A 23,881-nucleotide genomic window follows, 5' to 3' on the forward strand; every position below is an offset into this window, starting at 1 on the left:
GCGAGACAATTTCTGGTCACGCTTACAGCAGCTTCTTGTTATCCCAACTAACACTTTATTACATCTGCTTTCTAAATGAATCCGTCATCATGATGTAGGAATACCAGTTGCTTGCTGTAATCTATATAATACAGCCTAGATATCTTTATAGACGAATAATTCTAGCATAAATCATTTACCCCAACACACATGTAACTCATATGTGAGATAACGTTGGACTCTTTTAGAGCACGGGAGACTATTGTATAAAACATCCAGTACACAAACCTAAAACATTGAAAAGGGTAGTGTGTTGTTTGTTATGGAGGTGCAAGCAGTCATAGCAACCTGGAGAAAAATTAAACCATGTTCTGCACTGCATCTCTGACATTAAGAAAATGTGGCTATTTCTAATGGCATGTGATGAAAATAGTTTTAATTCCAGGGCTTTTCAGAGTGCTCCCAGAGGTTTGAAATATCTCAGGAATGACATTTCTAGACGAATTGTGGAACTCGTTTATGAGAGTCTGAGGTTCACACCACAGGTATTTGCACATGACCTCAAAAGTCAGCGAGCTTACCTGTGAGAGGACAGGTAAAATGAACACTTCGCCATTGACCTGGGCTATTTTTACCCAATATCAGATGTTTTCACAAATGTTGACTAATTAGTCTTTCTAATTATTTTTTTTTTGCTCTGACTTGGATATTCTCTAAAAGTGTGGAGCCTTAACAACATCTAACTGTTCTGGAGAACAGAAGAATAGGAATTTGCACCTAGTGAACGCTAAGGCTTTGTATGAACACTGTGGCCATATCATGTTTCTTCCTGAATGGGCATGTTTTGAGAAAGAGAGAGTAAAAGAGAGACAATTCATTGAAGAATTTCCAAATTAAATACTCCTCCCTTTATCCCACTGGAATTGAGTGCTCAGCATATAGTTTCAATGCCAGAAAGGACTGGTTTTGATCATCTCACCTGACAAAAGCCATAGATTTTTATCAACTGGTTTCTTCGTTGAGCCTCTCACTTCTGTTAGTAGGGTACATAGGTTCAATTTCAAGGCTTCACCTGAGAAAGAATTCGGCATACCCTTGAGCAAGTAATTTGGTTGGAGATCCTGACTGTCAGGAATGCATGCCTTTGCTCCTGAATGTAGTTAGCATAGTTGCCAGATGTTGGATCTTGCTCTACTCTTTTCCATTAGTTTAAAAAAGCCCTCTGCTATCAGAGGTATTTACAGACCATGTTCAGATCGCTTTTTACCTTTGTGGGGATAAACTAAACAGACTGAAGTCCAGGAGTCATAAAATGCCCCCTCACAAAAAGCTTTAACTGTAGATTGTTGCTCCCTCTGAAAGGTGACTGTAAAAACAGTACCGCGGAGTTTCATGTTTATGACTTTAATGGTTTCTATATAAAGAGCTTTGGTTTACCAGTTAAAATGCTGTGTGACTGGCTGCCAGATCTCTCAGTTTTATCATAGTCTCCAAGGGAAGTTGAGATTTTTGCATCCTGTCCGTCATCGCAAGCATCAAATGCAGATTAAATCAGAGCAGGGCTTGAAGACTGGTGTTGAGGTCCATGGCCTACCTCCCTCTTCCCACAGAGGAAAGGGATCACACGCTTGGTGAGATCACGCTGTCTTGTGTCATGCGATGTGACTCGGAGGTTGCTCATCCCCTCCCTCCCCTGGATCCCTCCTTGTCCCCTGCCAGCAGGAGCCATGCCCACTTCAGCATCTTCTCTGGGTGGTGCTATGCCCTTGGCTACCCCATGTGATGGCAGCACCGTCAATAGCCTTCATTGGGTTAGCGGCAAACGTCACCCTGTGAAGCCGGGCGGGTGGCCCTGCTAATGAGTCACAAGACGGAGCAGAGGTCTGAGCTCACTCCTTCAGCCGCGCTAGCTCTCCCCTGCAAATACCAAGCAAAGCAGTGTGCTGCTCTCCAAAAAAAAAAAAAAATTCAAACATCCTTTGACACAAAAAGCAGCAGTTATGTTCAGTGAGAGGATTTCATTTTTACACTGTCATTTTTTCGCAGCAATGCTGCTCTTTGAGGCAAAAGAAGCCTTTTTTTTTTTTGTCTTGTTGCATTTGGTAGGTGTAAGTAGAAAGAAAATTCCATACTTTAGAGATAGGAGTTACTAAAATAGTGGATTAGATTGGTGACTATAGGGAGAAAAACCTAAATACAGGAGGGAAAGAAAAAAGGAAGAAGAAATGAAGGAAAGCAACAAATTTTTGAGGAAGAAATACAGTGTTTCTTTTTCTCTCTATTACTCTTTCTTCTCACCACTCCTTCCAATTTAAATCTTTCCTTGGGTTGTAGGCACCAATCCAGCAACTATATGAAGCCAGTAATTAATTCTATGTATGGAAATAGTGTTATTAACTTAAATGACCCCAGTCAAGATCAGATTTCTGTTCCTTTTTTCTATAACGTACATGTAGAATTGTATTTCCCATGATGGAATATTTCTTTTGCAATTTGTTAATTGCCCTTTTTATTATGAAGCGAATTTGTACTCTGAGAGCTACAAAAGGGCGTAGGGCTCCAACAGCACTTAGAAACACAGTCAGATCTGCAATGGGAAATAAAGAGATGAATTAAATGTTCCCCACATGCTTTCCGAACATGGAACACAAGCTATGGATGTGTCTTTTAACAAGTTAACTTCTCCCTTAGCACACCCGCACAGTCAAATAGGTAAACCTCAGACTGCACCCAGAGCTGAGGAAATCCAGGCTCTTGCGTGTTGGAGATGCGCGTGCCAGACTCGGAGGAGCAGCAACAAACACCTCCAGTTGTCTTTTAACAGGTGGGGAGCTGGATGCTGGGGAAACTCTGCGTAATTCCTGCATTTGCCTCAGTTGCAGGGCAACAGGTGCAACACCACTCCTGCTGGTCTCTAAAAAACTAACTAGACAGTAATGCTATTAATCTTCTTTCTAAAACACTGGGATTCAGGCTGCAATGTTCTAAGCTGGGTATCATCACCATCTTTCCTCTGATGTTTTTACCATATGGAAAAGAGATTTCCAAATATATTTCACAAGCTGTGTCCTTTCCATTGCCATTAATGATATTTAATTTCTAAAGATATATGTCTGCTTAAATATTTATTATAAATAAGCCTGCATTATAGAGTTATAGTCCATTTTAAAATGCAGATCATCTCTAAAAAAGAGATTTAATACAGATCTTATGCAATATTAATCAATTAAAACTAGTTCCAGGGATTCATAGTTGCATAATGATTTATAAATAAAAAATAATACTGGAGGATATGTTTCATTTTAACTATTTTTTTTTTTTTAATTCAGTTATATCTAATATTTTGGTAGTTAAATTGAAATCCTGCTACATAATTTACATCTGAGAACATAAGCTAACATCTGATTTGATTTCATCTTCTTTAGGATAGATATAAACTATATTCTGCAGATTCATAGGGACGTTGTATTTGTGGGATTTGTTATAATTAACCTAACGGCACATAAGAAATGCAGGTATAGTAGTCATTAGCAATCTTCCATTGTGGCTAAAGTCTTCTCAGAAAAAGACGAAGAATGATACGGATTCCTTAAGAAGACCAAAGAGACAGGTCTCCAGTAATACATCTGTCAGGGGCCGCTCCCTGCTCTAGCCAGTGCCGTGACACCACTGACATTTATGTACACTATTTTCTGCAGGCAATGGATATTTGTTGCAAGTGTTGTCCAGACTTGGCCCTACCTAGAGTGTGAGATCTAACACAGTTCTGGTGTCAGGCTGCGTTGGTTCAAAGGAAAAAAGCAGTTATTTTTCTTCTGCTGATGTCTGAAATGTTTGGTTGATACAGCCAGTCTAAACTGAAGGAAAGCCTTCATAGGATTTACCAGATTTACCTTCCTGTATGTATTAATTGGAAAGTTACTATTTAATAGCTTTGCATTGTCTCAGTTAACTCTTTTTTTTTTCCAGAAAGGAAATTTCCAAAAACATTAGGAAATTTATATTGATATATTGTATTAATAGAATATTCGAAACTTGCTGAGCCTTCAGAGGATCATGGTGTCTTAAATGCATTTACAGATTCAGAATTATGCCTTGGTATTATTGTGTAGTTCAGTTTGCCGTATTTTCCTGTATCCCTCTGTTGTTTCTTATCTCAGTCTTATACTGAAAAAACCTTCAGGTACGGACCAACTTTTGCTTCTGACATTGTGCCCAAGGTAGGGTAGTCTTGCCCCATGAAGCCTTGATGATACAAATAATCATAGCAAAAGGCCATTGTGATCATCTGTTTAGGTTTCCTGTAGTAACACAGATCTCAAGACTTCCTTGAATTGATTCTTGTTCGAATTGCAGTGAGTCTTGGAAAAAAAAGTACTCAATTGTGATTTAAGTATTTCCAGTGATGGAGAATCCATCACAATCCTCTGCAACTGATGAATGTTAATTATCAGCACTTCTATCAACCGTTACCAGTTACTTTAAAACAACCACAACAACAGCTACCCGTATGTTTACTCAGAATTGCAGGTGAAAAAGATCTGTTCAGTTTAGTAATCTGCAAGGGTGAATGTATCTTCATGCTGTGCCTCCTCCATCCCAAAGGATATCATATTTCTCCTTATTTAACCCCAGGTGCATTGGAGGGTGCTTGGGGAGATGGCTTTACTTCTCTTAACAGCTAGCAAACAATGGGACCGACCAAGCAACTCACAGTGAAATATGTAACACTGTGGATTTCACTTTTTCCTGCTGCAAAATGTCCATGAGCAGCTCATACATTATTTAACATGGCTCTTCAGAATTCCTCTGCGGAACTGTACATTTGTCTGTGTGTGCAAGAAAGAGAGAGATTATTATTCCTTCCCGATGAATTGCTTGGAAAGTTCCCTGTAAACATTTGGGTCTTGAGAAATATTATCTATGATGGATCATATCAGTATCTCGGTATTATTTCTGGACTTGACCAGTTCTGACAGCTGGTGGAATGTATTTGGACTTTGGCTCTGGCATGCAGACACACAGTTAGAAAATTCAAAAAACTGAAACAAAACAAACAAAATCTCCCCTTTTTGGGCCAATCAGGCCTTATCTGAGACATCATTATTACGAATCTTGTGTTTACTGGTGAAACCCGTGGACAAACCATGAAATGGGTGCACCTTACTGGAGTCAGGCTGGCCCTGAGGACCTACAGCATGTCTGTGTGTCCCACCAGAGGTCTGAGACCACCTTGCCAACAACTGCCTTGGTAAGAAGAAGTGGGTGACAGGTTCATGTTTCACCACTCCTCTCATCCTCCACCTATACGTGCACAACTCATGGCTTTACAGCCTTCAGCAACTGGTAGAACCTCAGGTAGGCAGCATAGGACAGCAACCCCTGGACATAGCCTGGTCCACCCACTGCCTCCGGCTAGCTGGGAAGGGAGTGCTCCTCAGTAACAGGAATGTGGACTGGGTGCCTGCCAGGCACAGCAGCATCTAAGATTTGAGGACATTAAATAAAGATTGCTTTTTACTAACAGTCCTCTGTGAAATTAGAACCTGCTTTTTCTGATTGATTGTTTGTTTGTTTTTAAGTACCTGAGACTGAAATACAGCTAACAGCCATTCTTGGTATGGCTTGTATTATGAAACAAGAAATTATTTTAATTGCTCTGGCAATTCCCTTCCCATTGCTGTAAACAAAATGATTTCCTTCAGCAGCAGTCTGACTCACGTTGTGCTCGACAAAAGAGCTGCTCGATCCACTGGGGCTGGTGCGACGGCTGCGTGGGGGCTGCAGCCTCTCCCCTCCCATGGACTGCAGAGCATGGGATGGATTTACAGCCCAGCCAGGGGATGCTGGTGGAGCAGGGACCGACATCTCAGCCCTTTGCTTCGCCCCATCCTCACCTAGCTCAGTTTATACAGACTCAGCTTCTCTCCCTTGCAAAGGCATTAATTTACAAGCCATTTCAGTGGTTTGTGTTTGGAAACAGTTTTAGCATAGGGAAAGGCAAGAGCGCTGTGCTGAAAAAGCTCTGAGAATCCTGCTCTGTTTGAATGATTTCTAGATTGAAGTACCTTTGTGAGGTTTGGAGTTTTTTCCCTTGGGCATGTTCATCCCCTGTAAAGGAATTAAAGTCAAGACAGAAAAGCAGATTGAATCCAAAGGAGTAGGAAAGGGATATAGTTTCATGGGTAAAGTCCTGTGGATTTTCTCTTCAGATGTGCAGATCTACAGATTGATGGACTCAAGGCAAGACACAACTATTAGGAAAATGCAGCTCTGGCACTGCACAGCCTGCAGAACTTCCTCCGCTGGTGTTGGCTTTGAGCTCACAATGTCAAAATTATTGATTTAAACATTTTACTATTGATTGCACAATTAAAGCATGAGCGGGGGGAGGAATATGCAGCCGGTTATGGTATTCATTTTCACTTTATATTACTCTGAGACACATTATTTATTTGTGTGTTGCTGTTGGATAAGATTGAAGTGTGTCTTTAGACATGAGTTTGGCCCTTGGCAAGTAAAACACCTTGGATGAATATCCAGTCGTAAGCCAGCAGCATTGTTATATGAAGACTGCATTAACGCTTTCATCTTCTGAGTGCTTATTCATAATGATGTAGTTAACTAAATGCCCGTAACTTTCTCCATAAGCCTAAGAAGCCTGTATTATTAATAAACATGTCCTTTGTTGAGCCTTTGAAACTCCTCTATATACTCAATGCTCAGGTAAAAAAGGGAGACATGAAGAGAGGTTTTCCAAGACATTTCAGGGTGCAGAAATGATATCATGACTTTTTTTTCTTAAATTCATAATAATTTTCTGTAGGCTACACTCTAACCAATATACAGTTTAAATAGTGTTTAAAGATCTCAGATATTATTTAAGAGGTACAGTTATGTTTCTACGCACCTGGAGAAGTATCTGTTTTTCCTTCATGTATCTCTCAAGGTGTTAGTGGAACCATGGAAGCGTAGAGATGCCCCAGTTAGAATTTGCTCATAGACCTAAGAAATCCTTTGATAGCGATACATACACATCTTAATTAAGTAAAGAAGAAATGCCTAGGAACTGCTTTGTGTAGTAGATGCTATAGCAAAACTAAGCAAGGTACTTCTCAAAAGTGTGTCCCAAGTATCTTTGAATCTGAAGGCAGCAAGAGTAAAATCTTCCTGATGCAGTGGAAAGCAATAGAGAGAGAATTTGGAAAGAATGGAATGCAGATTCAATGGCAATTATTTTCTATTAAAATGAGATATGAGAATGAATTATAACATTTTTTTTGTATGTCAAGTTTTATTATAAATGCCAAATAAGCTGGAACTGCAAGAGCTAAGAATTCTTTAAAAGGTACCTCAGGTAACTCACAACATTTACCTAGGCATAATCTTAGCATTGTTTTCAGTTGGGATATAATACTGGTTTCCTCTGGTGGCTGCACTTATTCAGCCTGAGATAAAGCAGAGGAGATGTTATTTATAATAACTCCTTCCATTAAACTCTTAGCTTGTGCTCTACACCACAGATAAGCGTCCAGCAGTCTACGTAGTTCACATTGCTAACCATTCAGACACCAGTCTGGGCTTCATCCCATAATCAATAATCATCCATCCTTCATTTTTATTGCTACATAAGCATAACTACTAAATAGATATGGTGAGAGATATATACCACTATCACCACTAAAACATCTTTGTTCAACATCCTGCCCGTGACACAGCAACACTCTCTTTTTTCTCCTTTTCAAAAGATTTGCTGTATTGATGAAGTGGGTTTGCCCTTAAATGCCTGCAATCTGGGTTGGGAAACCTCATGCAGCTAGTTTACAGAACATTTTTTCACTTACTTCTTTTCTAATTGCATATAAATCATAGCTGAAAACTTGATCTGTAGGTTTGAACACACACAGCCTCTGGAAGATGTGATCTGAACTCAAGGTTGGATCAGATTGGAGATTTTGCAAATGTTTCTTGTTTTTATATCATAAAATTCTGAAGCCAGAAACACTCACCTTGAGAATACTCCAAATCACGTGGGACAAACCCATCACTAATCAAAGCACAAAATTTACGATCTATTACAAAGAGAGCAGAAGAGTCTCTTGGTATTGTTGGGGTTAAGTATTCAATAATCAATTGCATTTGGTTCAAATTATTAGCTTTTCCTTTCTGTTCTTCATTTGTTTGCATACCTGTGCCAGCTCAGGTTATATAATTGGTCATACAGGTTGCATAGGATTAAGTTTCTTCATTTGGATTGCCTGATGCTTATAAAGAGGAAAATTATGAGCAAAACAGTTTTGGCTTTGAATTTTCTGATACACAATACTTTGAACTAAAATTTGTTCTGTGAATGCTTAAAAACATTTTGCACTTTTGCATAGTTGGGTTAGTAAATAACACAATTCTTCATTGCCCTTAATCCAAATTAAATATTTTTCCCAAATATACCAATCTTTCATGGAAAACCGAATGGCATTTTGATAGTGTTACTAATTTCTAGTTAGTGACCAATAATTGGAAACCCAAATTATTCAAGGTTGCTTTTTTCTATATTCAGGATGTTATTATGAGTTCACTGCTTAAGAGTTGTGCAGGAATATTTTCTTGGCTTTAATGTGAGTAGTCTTTCACCCCCTGAATTCTGTTCCAATTTATGAAGACCATTTCCTCCTCCAAGTTGAATCCATGCAGAAGCATGGACTCATATGCATGTGAACAAGGTTGAGGGCAAAACTTGACCTCAAATTTTGATTTTGTTCAAAACCAAAACCCAGATGAGAGCACTAGATTTTCTAGCTCTCTGACAAAGATGAGCAGTATTGAGAAATCTAAGTTACTCAGGTGCAGTCAAGGAAGACAATGTGGTTTTCAGGTCTGGAGGTTTGAACCCAGGCAATTTAAAGGAATGTTGATTAAACTGATCATCTTCTAAGGAAATATGTTCAGTAGCTTCTCCAAAATGAAGATTCAGCTGGCTTATTGGTTATCTGTCTACAGACCAAGAAGTTCTTTTCTCAGCCTACAGTTCAGGCAAACAGGACACATTGTCAGTAGGGAAGGGTTCAAAGGCTTGTGCTTTGGTTGAAATGGAGATAGTCATCTTTGGGCTGTTCACAACAGGTTACGCACACAATGGGTTACGGCAATTCCCATGTTATTAAAAACTATAATCACAGCTGGTTGCATTGCAGGCGTCCAAAGTATCCAGGAGTTTATGTCACTAAAGCTCATGCCATAACTACTTCTTGGTAGAATTTGCCATTTTAAAATCTTAGACTTTAAATGTAATAGATAAAGTGAAATAATTAAAATGTCCTAGGGAAATCAGAATTCAAAATAACTCAGTTCATTAGGATTAACTCTGCCTGGCACGGTACAGATTAGGCAACATGGATTATTGTTCCATATTTATTTTCTGATTACGGTCTAAATATGATCTGCATTTCCACAGCAAACTCCTGAGTTAGGAACGTTATTCTCTGTTTTCGATCAACTTAAAATCACACCTATACGCCTCATTTTGACTGTGTGTATTAAGCATTCAGTTTTCAGATAATCATGCACATCAGAGCACTTATAGATCATCTCAGACGTGATGGGAAAAACATCAGCTCTTGGGTAACCAAAACCTGTCCCAGTCAGGTATCTCTCCCTTCCAGGCCTACTGTATCATGTTTCTAGGTAAAGAACAACACCCTTCCTGGAATGCTCCCCCTTAGGGGGAACACCAAGTTAAAAAACCCAGGGAACTTGCATGAGATAGTGGCATGTCTTTGATTCATTGATCCTAAGGACAGTGCTGAGACATCCTCAAGAATTCAGTGGTTTTGGAATCTGAGTTCCAGTTTGCCAGGGGTTTTGCTATCCCAAAACCATGGAAGTTGAAGAGTTGGGGTTTTTTTGTTGTTTTTGTTTTGTTTTGTTTTTTTAATTTCCTGACAGTGAAAATGCTGGTTTCATGTTTTAAATTTGGTCGGGAAGAGCAAGAATTAGTCTTCCTCTCAATAGCCTTATGTTCACCTACATTATGTCAGCATGAAGTCAGTAAATGATGTTGGTATTAAAAAACTGAATCCTTTTCCTTTCCTGTATTTGGATCACCTGTGGATTATATCTCTGCAGCTGCAACAAGACCCCAAAAGTCCATAAAGCTGCTCTCGGTGTTTCCACATGCAGTCTAATTGCAGGGTCACATTAAATGTAAATACCTTAAAAAGAAGGTTTCAAGAGCATGGCCTGTCACCCATCCCTGTAAGTCTAGAAGATAATCATATTATTCTTCTGTTATTCTAGTTGTACTGATATAACTTAAGATTTATTTTAATTTGAGTATAAAGACTATCTTAAAAACTTCATTTGTTTATGAGTAATGTTTTAAAACAAGTAATAATTTAGCCTGGAATGTCCTTAAGCATGTTGAAACTGTAAAATCCTATTCAAGCTGTCTCTTCTTTACTTCACTCCATTCAAAAAACTGTGTCTAAGGCTTTCAAATACTGACAGAATTGCTTGTTAACTTCATAGAAAACATCCAAACAGTTCATGGAATTTTTGCCTTGGGGAGGCATTTGTTTTTCTTGTTTGGTCAATTAAACACTGCTTTTCCTAAAAGAGGGTGTATTGTAACATCAGGTATGATAATAACCAGAAACACCAACGGGTTGTTGCAAAAAGTTTGGGTTGATGTCCGTGTTCCAGTTATGCATTTGGAAAGCTCAGGCACTCAAGGGAGGGGAAAGGCAAACTGAGGCATCTTCTGCCTAATTTTCATTGAGATTAGAGCTCCAAGCAGATAAAAAGCAGCTTTCTTATGAAGATGATAGTGCTCTAATGGCAAGGAGAAAAAAAAGCAAGCTACGTGATTATTTTTTCAATGTAAGTCAAGGGAATTTTAAATAGAAATGCTACAAAGAAGTTATCATGGCGCCATCAGAAGCATTGAGGAAGCTTTTATGCTGAAAAGGAATAGATGTAAAAAGCATACAAAGTCTTGAGCTGGATGAGCACTTAGAAAGTGCTGATTCAACACAAATATAAATTTCACAGAACACAATGTTTTCACCAACATCTCCCTGAAAAATTTTGTTTTATTTCAACACAATTAAAATGCATGGTGTTCACTTTATGTTTTATTTTTATGCTTACATTTTAGATTTATCTTCTTCATTTTGACAGAAATATCAAAATGGTATGAAGCTGCAGTGAAGCATTGTTTTAAGTCTGATGTGAACCATTGATTTTAAATTAAGTCAACCTCACACAAAATCAAGGATTACAGATTTTGAAGCCTTGGACTTTCCCATGGGGTGTGTGCGTCTCAGGTGGGAAATCATCTCTGTGCTGGAAAGCTTTTAGACACACATGTAATTCCTTGTCAGGGAGAGGGAGATTTTGAGCATGTACTTAAGTATTGTGGTTATCTGAAGGCTCAAACAAGTGTGCAAAAGGAGTTGTGAAGGAAGCTCAGCTCCCGAGAAAAGTGGGATGGATCCATGTCAAGCTGCTGTGGGCACCTGCAGTGCAGCTGCCTGGGGCTCCTGCACACCTGCTGGGCGAGGAGAGGATGGTTCACCTGATAGAACGAGATGAATTGTGCCTGGGAGATTCCCAGTAGTTTTCTAAATTTCACACAAAAGAGTCCATCCAGGAGGGAAATCTGGCGAGTAGTACATAATCTATTTACAAGAATGAGTCTTACAAAATTTTACAGATGTATCATTTCAGATGGTGTGTTTTCTTTCATCGGTACCATTTACAGATACTGCCTTCATAGTCACAAACAAGTCAAGTCAATCCAGCGCTTGCTCTTTCAAGAGGTCTCATTGAAAAGAAGATCTGTCCTGGTCCTCTTTCCTTACATGAATGGCTTTTTAGTGTGCCACCAATTGTTTAAAATAAATTATAAGGTGTATTCTTCAAAGTTTCAATATAACTGCAGGTGAGCTTCCTCTTGATTTTGTACCTACTTTCTTGTCCTCAATCGATTATGTGAAGGATGACACTGGAGTTGGAGATGGCTAGAGGAATAGCCATGTCTATACTCTCCTCTCTCCATTGGGCTGGTGAGCACGTATAGAAACCTTGGACTGCAGTCCCTAGCAGGCTTGTGGCATGCTGTAAGTACAACATGTTAACTGCAGCTCTCTCATAAAGTCCTTATTAGGCTAAACCAACAGATTTTACTCTCCTTCTTTCTCCAGGTTGCTGTGGGAGTGTAACTGATGCGCCTCATTAGAGCTTGAGATTGTGTGAGTAATCCTATTGTTTCTATCGTTCTGTGTAAAGTGTGTATAATCACCCTGCTTCCTCATGATGGTATGAGTAACCTCATTTTATGACAGGCTTTTTCCATATTCCCTATTTTTCGCACTTTAATTTGTGATTCTACTTCTGTAACTTTGGATTGATTCAGGTGAGGGAGGAGGCTGGGAGGTGGGAAGGAGGAGGGATGCAAAGGGAGAACAAAAGCACTTTTCGTTCCCTCACCTGTAACCCTTAAGGTTCAGTTTGACTGTGGGCTAGAGATCAGACGATAAGCTGAAGGAAATCACACAGACAAAATTCACGTGGCTCAGACCATGTTGCTGCAGAGAGCGATGTCTCTGTTTTCAGTTTTCACAGTTCAGGTTCGTCTTCTGCTGGGGGCCAGGGCTGCACGTGTCCCAGAGGAGCCCGGGAAACAGATTTTGCACCCTTTTTCGTGGGCAAGTCTGACACAACTCTGCTTTGGAGACTAAGAGGGTGCAAGGAGCTTGTGCGTGGGCTTTGCAGACCATGCCCTCTGGCAGGGGACCTGTGGGAGTGCAAGGGGAGAGAAGGGAGAGCCCAACACCTTTCTCCCTTCACTCCTTCTCCCCCAGGGAAGTGAGAAACACCTTTGGCTCCCTGCTGCCCTCAGGCTGCTGCTCCCTAGGCTGGGGGTGGCATGGGAGGCGACCTGAACCACCATCATGCAGCTCGATCCTCCCTTTCCTGCTTTGTGTTAGAGCCGGGGAGAAGGCAGGGTGGCAGGGATGTTTCTCAGAGCTCTTCCTGGATGCGCCTGCGGCAGCCTGTGCCGTGCCACCTGGCCCGCAGGCTGCGAGTGCGGAGGGGAATCGCAGGGTGCCTTGTCCTGTTCCTGGCGGGTGGAAGCGGTCGCTTGGTGAAGGTTGTCACCATCCTGGGGGCCTTATCCCTGTTAGCTCCGCCAGTGCTGCTCCCGCTGATGGAGCCAAGCCACTGAGGTGGGAAACCTGGGGCCAAGAAATCAAGTGTAGGCAAGGTCTAGAGTTTGTTTACAAGTTTGCTACCTAGATGAATCATAGTGTAATAAGTTACCCTCTTAAAAAGGTATACAAATCCAGCCGCTGGCTGATCATTATTGCTGTGTCCTGGCTAATTCCGATTTCAGCAGTGATAGTCTGTCTGAGTCCTTTCCTTGTCCTCAGCTTCTAGGCAAAGCTGCTCTGCCCAGTCCAACATCTTCCACGATGCAGATGTTTTCATTTTGAAGTTCTTTTGAGGTCTCAGTGAAGAAGGATCTGAAAAACACAAACTTGGACTGGGTTTAGGCACAAGGATGGCATTGCTTTTTACGAATGCCTAGCAGTTACTTGAAAGCAGTGAACATGTATCTAACTTAGCTTCATTATTTCAGATGATATGTTTGTTTTCCTCTTGCTGCATATGCCCCGTTCCTGCAACTACTCAGCGTTCAGTAATGCCGGCACATCCAGCACATTGCAGTGCTTTTTTCTGTGCGTTCCTGTGTTCAGCTCCCCCAGTCAGAGAAACAGTCATATTGGGTTCTACAGTCGCGTGTGTTTTGCAAGATCCCTCTGCCAGTCGTTTCCACCAGTACTGCATCTGTCTCCGCTGCAATCTTTTGCCGCAGGAGATGGGCAGTGTTGTTCAGAGCATTTCCCAAATGCTCCATAAGGCTTTTTGCTTCTGCAATTTAAGGTTTGTTGTATTTCCTGGGGATGAGACAGTTCACGGTTTCTCAGAAGCACAGGAGAAGCAGACATACGCAAGTCTAAGGGAGAAAGGAGGTTAAACATCAGCCGCTGGATTGATGGATTGGTTTGCTTTACTTCCTTTGTAATATATGGACATAAAACAAAATCTTACATCTCACACACTGACATTTTTGGCAAACATCAAACACAGACCAAGACAAAAACAACAGGAGCACATACCAGGAGTCAGTCCCACAAAATCAACCTTTTTTTACCTTGCCGACACAAAACCCTAATCCCCATATTGTTAAAATATTTGCCTCTCTGCTTTCCTCCGTACGAGCTCAGCCCATTTGACAGATAGTCCATTTCTTTTTAGTGTCTACCATCCTTGTGGTAAAGTTTTTATTTGCAGGATGAGAGGGGAGGAAGTCCACCGGTGATTTTCCTGTTGCTACTCATTTTATGCAAAATTTCCTCAGATGCTATAGCGATGGGTATCTGGGCGTCTTTTCTTCTGTAGTATCCAGCATGGAAGGGTCTTGATCCTGGTTTCCCATACAGTAGATACTCATCATTAGCAACTTATCAGTGCTTAGTTGATCTTAAATGATTGCTGTTGCCACTGGCTGGATAACAGAATAAATGGCAGGGAAAGCGTACGAAGGGCAAGTATTGATTGCTGTTTCAAGATATTGCCAGAAATGAGATCCACAGTAACTACACTAAAACATTACAGTACAAGTTGGTGAGACACCATGTTCTGAACTGTTTTCAGCTTTGTTGAGAACATTATTGATCATCTATATCCAAGGGGACTTGGTTTCCTAAATGTTCTCATTACAGTTTCTGTACTGTAGGCTCGCCTACAAGCACACTAAACTGAATATACTTCGTCTGGGGAACTAAGCGGTCTCTGGTCTGCCTTGCCCTTGAATCGAAACTGCCTTCTAAGAGTCTTCCTCAGCCCTGACGTCAGCAGAGAACAGAGCTGTGTTGGAACATGAGGGGAATATTAGATCATGGAAATTAACTCAGTGGAGGGAATTAATCTAATTCCTTCATTCCTAGGTTGTTTGGGTTTTTTTTAAGTCATAACAAATTAGGAGGACTATCTAGTGCAAGAAAAAACAAACAAACAAACCTTACCCAAAACAAAACCCTAGGAAAAAACAGCAGTTCCAGGCTCATGATGTCTTTTCTTTATGTTCTGATGTGTCCTTACTGCTGTGATTTTAATATACAGCGTGTATTATTCAGAATATGCTCTCCACTGTCTTGCATAGAGCCATGGGTTATTGATGGCACTGGAATGTGGTAGAAAACAGTTTTCAAATTCCTGGTAAAAAGGATTGTGCTGGGTAAGGTCATAGGCTGATGAGGTGATCCAGAAGTGGTGCTGATGATCTGTGATTTTGCTATTTTGGGAACATATATCCTAGGAGCAGGGCTGATTGAAACAGCTGTAAAAAATAGAGCTCTTATTTTAATTGTTAATGAGAGATGATATAAGGCATTTGTTGCAAACTGAGGCTTGTGAACATGTTGGTCATGTAACATTTCTCATATACTGGCACTGGCTGCAGCGTTAGAGCATCCCTGAGTCTGAGGACTGATTGGGGCAGTTTCCCAGCTGCCCTCAGACAGATGGAGGAATGGATGGATGCCAGACCTCTCTGCGCTTTCTCTACAGGTTTTATGTGACCCAGCAGAGCATTACTGAAACAGCAGGTCCCATACCACTCCTGTAGTAAAGGCTAATGGGTTTGTTGCTGAAATTTTTAGGTTTTCTGTGTGCAGTTGTAAGCATCCCATTTATCTAACAGCTGTGCTATTGTTCTTTATGACCACTGACTTGAATGAGTTACCAGGAGCCGTTTTCAGAAGGGGCTCTTTGCCGCCTGTGGCTGTTTTTGTCTATGCTCTTGTGTCCCTCAAAAAGAGCTGGGCTTTAAAAAGGTGTGACTCAGCACAGTTGTGTCATGTCATTTATTATTATTTCTTGCTGAGAGCCTTGGGCATTACCTCAACACAATTATGAAACAGGGCCCTATTGTGACTAGCCCTGTATGCAAATAAGTTGAAGGGTAGTCCTGTTACAAATTGAACAATACAACGAGAAGTACCAGCTAGAGACAACAAAATGAGTGCAGAAAAAGAAGGTAATATTGTAGCCATCAGCGGTTGGATTAGTCTGCAACTGCCACAGCTGAAAACACATGATTTCTAGTTTGCAAAAAGCTCCTTAAAAAAAAAAAAAACCAAACAAAAACAACAACATAAAATTTGCGCCATTTTTATAAGTCAAACAGGAACAAAAGTTTTGAAGTCGTGTACCCATTGAAAAAGTGATTGCAGAATGATTAAAATTGGGTACTAGCAAACCTGGACTTGCATCTCATGATCCTTGCTGCTGAAGAACAGGTCTGTTTCTGTGGCTGGTGGTTGTGTTCCCAGTCCTGTCCTTCTCTTATAGCACACTTCTGCAGAAGGCTTCATGGTGGGACTGAGAGTGTGCTGAGCCTCAGACCAGCTGGCTCCGCCAACATGTCCACTGCTCCAGAGAGGACTCCCAGAATCCAGCCCTGCTCCCATGGCAAAGCACATGGCCACCCAAAAAGACACCATTAAAACTGGGGTTTCAGAAAGTTCCAAGCTCTCTGCTGCAGAGCTTGAGCTCAGTTAGATTAAGATCTTCAGTACCTTTGGTTCAGTTTCATGGAAGTCTATCTCCAAACAGCACGTCTTGAAAGCACTAAAAATGTTCCTTGGATCCTGAGTGCAGGAGTCCCTGGAGATGTGCCAAGGGTCCAGGCAGAGTCCCTGTGAACAGTATCTTCAGTCTCCCAATGTTCACTGAGTACACGCTATCTTGCGGTTCGCTTCATGTCTTGCTGTTGATGAGGTTTTCCTCTAGGAAAACTATGATGATCTCCAATGATAACATGTAAGGGTCTAACCCCTGCCAGGTGTCTGATAGACCTTGTGGCTGCAAAATGCATTTTATTTTTGGGAAGCTTTGAAAGGGCAGCAGTGATTCTGCTTTGTATATTTTCATGAGAGCTCAATTAAGACTTAAGGTCCATCTTCAGAGGCATGGTGGCTGAGGGAAAATTACATTGTTGGGTCAAGAAGATGGGTTGATATGAGCATCAGCAGCTGGGTGCCACAGAGATTGTGAGAACCCTTTTCAAGATCCTGCCATTTACCTAATGATCTATGACCCGCTATACAGATTGTGGAATTTGTTCTTTTTGTCTTGGCTTGGAAGGAAATAATTAAGGGTTTGAGTATTAACGGCAGCTGATAGGTTTCCACTTACTACCATGGTCTTTGAGTCCACTCATATTCGAAATCTTTGGTTATCTCTCCGCAAGAATGTGGTATATGTCCAGGCGTGGTTGTATTGTCCTTATTGTCACTGGTTTCCTTTGCCAAACACCAGCAAGGTAAAAGGTTTTAATGCCCAAGTCAGCACTGAGGGAAAAAAAAAAATCATTAAAAAAAGATCCATTTCTGCCCTGCTGCAGAAAGCTATACCTGACCTAAGGGTACTGACTTTCTCTAGTTTTATTTTTTGTAGCTATTAGTATTTACATTGTGAGATCACTGGAAATTGAGGAGATGTAGCATCTAGAAAGGAAAGCATAATGATTTTTGAATCTTCAGATTGAGATATATAAGAAACATACTTTGCAAATAAATATCACATAGTACAGAAAATATAGAGGTAGAAGACGATATTTCACTGGGACTGAGAAATTTTGTGTCCTTTCTTAGAGCCAAGGAAAAGAAAAGGAATGGAGATAGTGGAAAAAGCAAAGTAGCAACTCTGCTCCTCTTCTGAATCTCCCCTTTCCCCAAATCCTTGTTGAAAAGGTTGGGTGTGAACAGGAAAGGTGTGACTAGGCAAAGTAGGCATTGAAGTGACATTTAGATAAAACAAGTTCACAATAAGAAATTAACAAGAAAGGGGTTGCTCATACAGGTGGAGTTGAGACATGGGGAGGAGCATAGCAGGGTCCACGAGGAGGTGTGAAACCCTAAATCAACTCTTTTTACTAGTCCTTTTCCAGTTTAAGTTACTCTCAGGGGGCATAGGCAAGGCGGGGGTTGACAGCTGAGGGATGAAAGGTCAGGACATGGCAGCAGCGTGGTGGGTCAAAGCCCACAGCCACCCCAGGCACCTGGGTCCCTCTCTGGGAACCGGCGTACACCATAACCAGCAGCCTCTTCTTCACCTGCTTGCTTCCACTGGTTCACTTTCCTGACAGGTTGCTGAGCTGAGCTACCTTTCTCAAGGGGCACACAAGGCTCAAAAGCCTTTGTTTTTTCTCTGATTAACAACCTGGCCAAATTCTTCTTGCCATAGTCCCTTATGTAGTTCCTGGGAAGCTAAGAGGCCCGCCTGTGTGTGCAAGCCAGTCAAGTGGAAAGTTGGCCAGGACTGGCCTACTCCAGTGTCTGGTAGATGGCTACCACAGTGGTAGGCTCCACTGGAAACAAATCGTGCTGCTTTGTATAAAATAGAGAGTTAGAAGGTGACAAACCAACCTTGCAAGTCCTTTAGAAAAGCATGAAGCTCTTTTTTGCACCTTTCCCACTCCCGTATAAAATGCGAAACACCTTTCTTGCTCCTCTACTGTTGGGATCTGCACAGCCTGGAAGCAAGGCTAGAAGGCTGGGTTTAACCTGGTGCTCACAAGCACACATATTGTCTGCTTACTTTCTGGAGTTGTATTTTTGTTTGTTTCCTCTGTGTTCCAGCTGCAAAAGCTGTAGAAACAGAATATTCCTCCTCATCAGGATGAGTTCACATTTGTTTGGGAATTGATTCAGTGATATGTAGGCGTTAATCCCCCGAAGTCCCATATCAGGTCTATGTACCAGTACACCAGCTCCTCATAAGCAATTTGAAGCGACACAGAACCGCTCTATGGTACATTCAGCTGTGGATGTTGCAAAATGACAATGTAATTTAGCAGCTCTTCCTGAAGTGCCACAGTTCTTTCTTGAAAACAGGAATAAAAGTTTTGCTCTCACTCAACAACGTTTGAGCTGGTGCCTGCCCTGCTGAGGACAGCTTCTGAGCCACAGCAGGTCGGTGGTTTCCAGGACAAGTGAAGGTTGCAGCAGAAAGGCAGCCCCCACTGGTCCACGTAGGAGCTCCACATAGAACATTACTGCTTATTTTCCAAGTAGCGAGCTGAACCAAGCATGCAACAAATTTTGTATGGTCAGCTGTGCAGCCTCAGAGTGAGCATTTAACCTGGGGAAAAAAGGACGTAAGAAGATAATGTCTGTGTGTTGGGAGGGGAGGTAATTATTTTCATGCCAAGAAATACAGTGTTTGGAAATAACTGTTTGGTTCACATGGTTTTCTAGAGTTAGAGGAAGAATATTCATTGTTTGTGTCAAGGAAAGTCTGTAATTTTGGGGTGCTATTCTGAAAATAAGAAATGACATGATTAGTACAGGGATTCTCTAACTGCCTGCCCATGAGACTTGCGCATACTTTTTTTCCTACTTAGCCATGCACAGGTTTTTATGCTGAACGGCTGTTTTCGGGAGCCTGACAATGCCAAGGATCTAGGCTGACTATCCTTTTCTCTCCAGTTCACACATCTGGAGCAGTCCAGTCAAGGACTATCCTGTGAAAACAACAACAGTTTAAAATTAGACTCATCACTAAGAGCATATAATTCGTGTTATGACAAAAATGGTTTCAGATAATTTAGCATGTGGCATCTGTATTGTTGCCAGCTGCAACTGGATCTTGTTCATCTCCCAGTTGGGGACTTTCCTTTCAATTGATACTGTCGTTGAAATAGCTGAGACTCAACTCCAGATACCTTGACTTTCTGTTTTCTGTTGATTTTACTGCTGGATGATTCTCCTGGATTCCCCACTCTCCTTATTAATTATACATTGAAAAGATAACAAAATATTATGAAGCACTGCCATGTCTGTGGGATCCAGCATATTGGATTTGTTGCTTGGAGTGTCAAGCAAGATTAATTATTCTGATAATATCAGGATTAATCCATTCATCACATACAGTAAAAAGACACTGTTAACATTCGGACTGAGTTTTTCTTGGTCTTGAGAGGTGCAAATGGCAGACCTGGCATTTAGAGGGCATTTGTTCCTTTAAAAAGCCCTATGCCCCCATCACCTACTCCTGCTCCTTGGGCCAAATTCTTGCTGCAGGGCTGGCTGTTACCACAGGGACAGGAGGCAGCCCTGTGGAGGGTTGTGTAGGTATGAATGTTTGGCAGAGCCCTCGAAATTTAGGTAGACGGTATAATTATTCTGTCACTCAGCACCAAAAAAAAAAAAAGAAAAAAGAAAAAAAGAAGTGATTTTGGTTTTCTCTGATTGCCTTAGTTCCTGCTTTCCTACGGTGAGACTGTCAAGAACTGTTGCATGGCTTTTGAAAGCTAATTTGAGGTCAGACAGTGAGTCAAAATCAGTTCTTGATTTTTGTCAACTGTGAGCTGCAGCCGGAGGGTCTGATTTGGGAAGAGGGTGAGTGGCCGTACTGGCGTTCTGCCCTCGCTGGCAGTTCCAGCTGTCGGCATCTTCTGGACTGGCCTCCATGTTTCTGCACTTCCTCTGAACTGATAAAACTCAGGGGCAGGATCCTTGCAGCTTAAACCCCTCGTGTTCCAAAATTTCTTTGATTTTGGTATAGGGAAAGGAAAAGAAAGTTAGATGTCTGGGGTGCGTCCTCATTAAAAGCAGTCTGGTAACCGGCCAGCTTGCACAACCGGAGCCTGTCTCGGCTCATGCATTTGTAACTGAAACACCTCAACTTTCCGGAAGTCTCTAAATGGATTGCTTTCAGTCGGAGCAGTACACAGACATTATAAAACCTGCAATTACTTTTACTGTAGGGCCATAAAATATAGATCTGTTAAAGTCTGGGTGCAGAAGACACGGGCGTCCTACAGTTCCGACCAGTGCAGATGAGTGTCTATTATGGATGATGAAAACAAGGTACTAGAAAATCCATTAGAGCTATTCGTTGCCACTTGCAATGATAGTCCCTGTAACCACATTAAATCAAAGTGTCTCTGGGACTTCATTACAAGTTTCTTATATCAATACCCTATGCTGATATAAATAATAGCGTAACAAAATCAAGGAGAAGAAATTACATTGCACTGCATGATTTAGGGATTTGTGATCAATTATTTAGCATTTATATCAGAGAAGCACTTAATGTTTTCCATTGAGGTAGGACCCTGTAGTGCTAGGGACCGTGTACATATTGAGTGAACGAGTTGTCCCGGAGTGCTTTGACCATCTAAATTGGGTTAAGGACATATGAGTGTAAAATGAGAGAGTAAGAATGATTAAACTCCTCTCTAGATACCGCCGCTCTGGGATTGAAACTATACTCATATCCAGTAAGAGAATAGAAAGAAGCGTCTGCTTTTGAACTCTAGGAAACAGCAAAAAAGAGACCGACAGAAACCTGCGGTCACTGTGCGTAACACAGCTCTCTCCCCGTGCTCTTCAAAGCCCCCTCCTTTTCTCATCTGCTGTCTACAGGCAGAAACAAGACTGGCTGGTGGCTCTTCTGGAAATAACGAGGCTGGCCAAGAGTGGTATACGACGAGAAGCAAGAATGGCATGTTTTCGTGGTAATAAATGGAACAAGATTGTCGTGCTTTAGACAAGAGTCTGGAGGGAAAACCAGCCTTGTTCTTCCTGATCCATCAGGAGGTTTGTGTTTGAGTTTGCAGGCTCTATGAGCTCAAAACGTAGAAAGAAGATATGAATCAAACATGCCAGTAAAGTTCAGTGAAAGTAATATGAACCCAAAACAATGATTTTTTTTCCCCCCACAGCTCTGTTTGCAGTATGTAATTATTATGAGTTGGTTGGCAGTCCTGCAATAATTAGGCACAACAGCATGAGTTAGGAATGTATCATCAATCTTAGCTTACAATTTTTTGCTTTTGTTGGTTTATGCTAACCTCATCATATTTAAATAGTGGTATGCATCTTTGTGAAAAATGTTTAAAATGAAAAAGCCCACCTTGAAATAAACTATAGTGGATCCCTCAATTGCTAGCATAAAGATGTAATTTGCATTTTAGAAATCTGAGATTCATAACAACCCCAGATTATAAGAACTATGACTTGTTGACGCAGACAAGCAGATGTATCTGTGGTATAAGTCATTGGTTTCAAAATAGTTTTAAACAATAAATCTGAAACCCAAACTTGTAAAATGCTACATTTGCAGGGACTTCCTGTGTGGGAACAGTTCAGATAAGGAGGGCACACACTCTAAGTACCTAAAGGATGTGAAAATCGAGTTTTTACTCAAGGTGGCTTTGCAAATCTCAGCCTGTTTATTCAACGAGTTCACCTCCATGCATTTGTCCCTGTGAAACAGATGTGTCAGGGAAACATGTTCCTGTCCTGAAGGGTGATACTGCTGTAATGAAGACAGATTTTCAGGAGTTTTCTTTCAGGATGCATGTGGAGGAGAATGGAGTAATGCTCTGGTCTTCTGTGGACCTCAAATGTCAGAGCACTGTTTGTCTCTGTCTCCCCTCAGGGCAAAAGCCCTGGAGCCCTTTCTCAAGCTCTGGGCAGCTGGAGTTGATGCCATCCCAGCATATCTGCCCAGGCTGCAGCAAAGACTTAGTACAAGTAGCAATGCTTTCTCCTGACCCACTTCCACAGTTTTCCTATCAGCTACGTGTGTAGTTGGCCCCAAGACAACCTGCAGTAACTGATCCTCTACCCTTCCTTGGGGCCAAAAGTCTGGATTTGTTGTGTCATCTTCATTCTTTAAAAGGAAGAGCGGAGGTGAGTATCCTAACCAAACACAGAGCCTTTGGGGCAGTTGCTATTCCTGTCTTGATCGTTAATCAGTCCAGTCCTGGAGAGGGGCTAAATACAGTCTGTCCACGTTGCTGGCATATAGATGGAAAGTGGGGGACCCTACAAGTGGGTGTTACAGCATTATGTCAGTATTGCCCCTTTTTCTCTTCCACTTCACTGTGGAGTGGCACCAGGAAGGTGGATTTATTAATTTTTTACCAAAAGGCTTCAGATTAAATAAACACACAGCCTCCTTGCTCCCACCAGCCTGTGACTATGGGCTCTCTGAACTGCTTGTCTGCATGCCACATAACAAAGGCAAAAGGCAGGAAAACTTCCTGTCCTCACACTGTTGTCATGATAGAACCAGTGTCCATGCCCCTAGTATCCCTGAGAAGAAAACTTTTGAGGTTTTGCTGAACCTGAAAGCATCCTTGAACATGGCTTCTGAACACATCAAAGTTACTGCTTTTATGTGTATACATGTGTCTGTGTACATATGTACATATATATATAAAAATATATAAAGAAAAAATTAAAAGTCTCCTTCAACTTCCATTCCTGGAAAGTGGAATGTTTCCATCAGGTTTAATAGGAGAGTAGAATCAAGTCCCTGTTCAGGAAAGTGCTTTAATCCGAGCTTTGAGGAGGTCACTTGTCCCAGACACTTCAATTAGGCATGTCAGCAAAAGCTTTGCTGAGTAAGGACTTCCATAGCCCAGCTGATGTGGAGGGCAGCATCCAAGCTGGATGCTATAGGATCTTGACCTCTCTCGAGAATCCCGTGCAGCAGCCAACCATCTGCAAAACATGCAAAGTAATCATAATAATTCCCTTGGCAGCCTCTTTCGAAGAGGAAAGGGAAAAGAAAGAGTAGAAAAAAGAAGGAAATTCATTTTAGTTAGCGTTGAAATACTCCTGTGATTATTGCCTTCACATTTTTTAGTTTGGGGCTATATATTAGAACATTTCTACTCTCAACACCCAATGTTGTAACAAGGTCCTCAGGGCTAATGAGTGGTAAGAGGGGGAAAAGAAAACCCGTCATACTAGTTTTGTATTCTCCCCCATTAACAAAGGTAAATCTTGATCCTTAAGAGGAAGCATGTTTTAGGGGT

At 41.4% G+C, this 23,881-nt stretch overlaps 1 long non-coding RNA gene across 1 annotated transcript in view; it reads left to right on the plus strand.

Moving 5' to 3' along the window:
• The window catches only part of LOC141749549 (uncharacterized), an 85,796-nt gene that overhangs the window by 41,110 nt on the left and 20,805 nt on the right, over positions 1–23,881 (plus strand). The window contains exon 2 of the long non-coding RNA XR_012589401.1: positions 12,180–12,227. This is a non-coding gene — a long non-coding RNA (uncharacterized LOC141749549). The remainder of the gene's footprint in view (positions 1–12,179; positions 12,228–23,881) is intronic.

Source organism: Larus michahellis, chromosome 1 (assembly GCF_964199755.1).
Source record: "Larus michahellis chromosome 1, bLarMic1.1, whole genome shotgun sequence".
Taxonomy (NCBI): Eukaryota; Metazoa; Chordata; class Aves; order Charadriiformes; family Laridae; genus Larus; species Larus michahellis.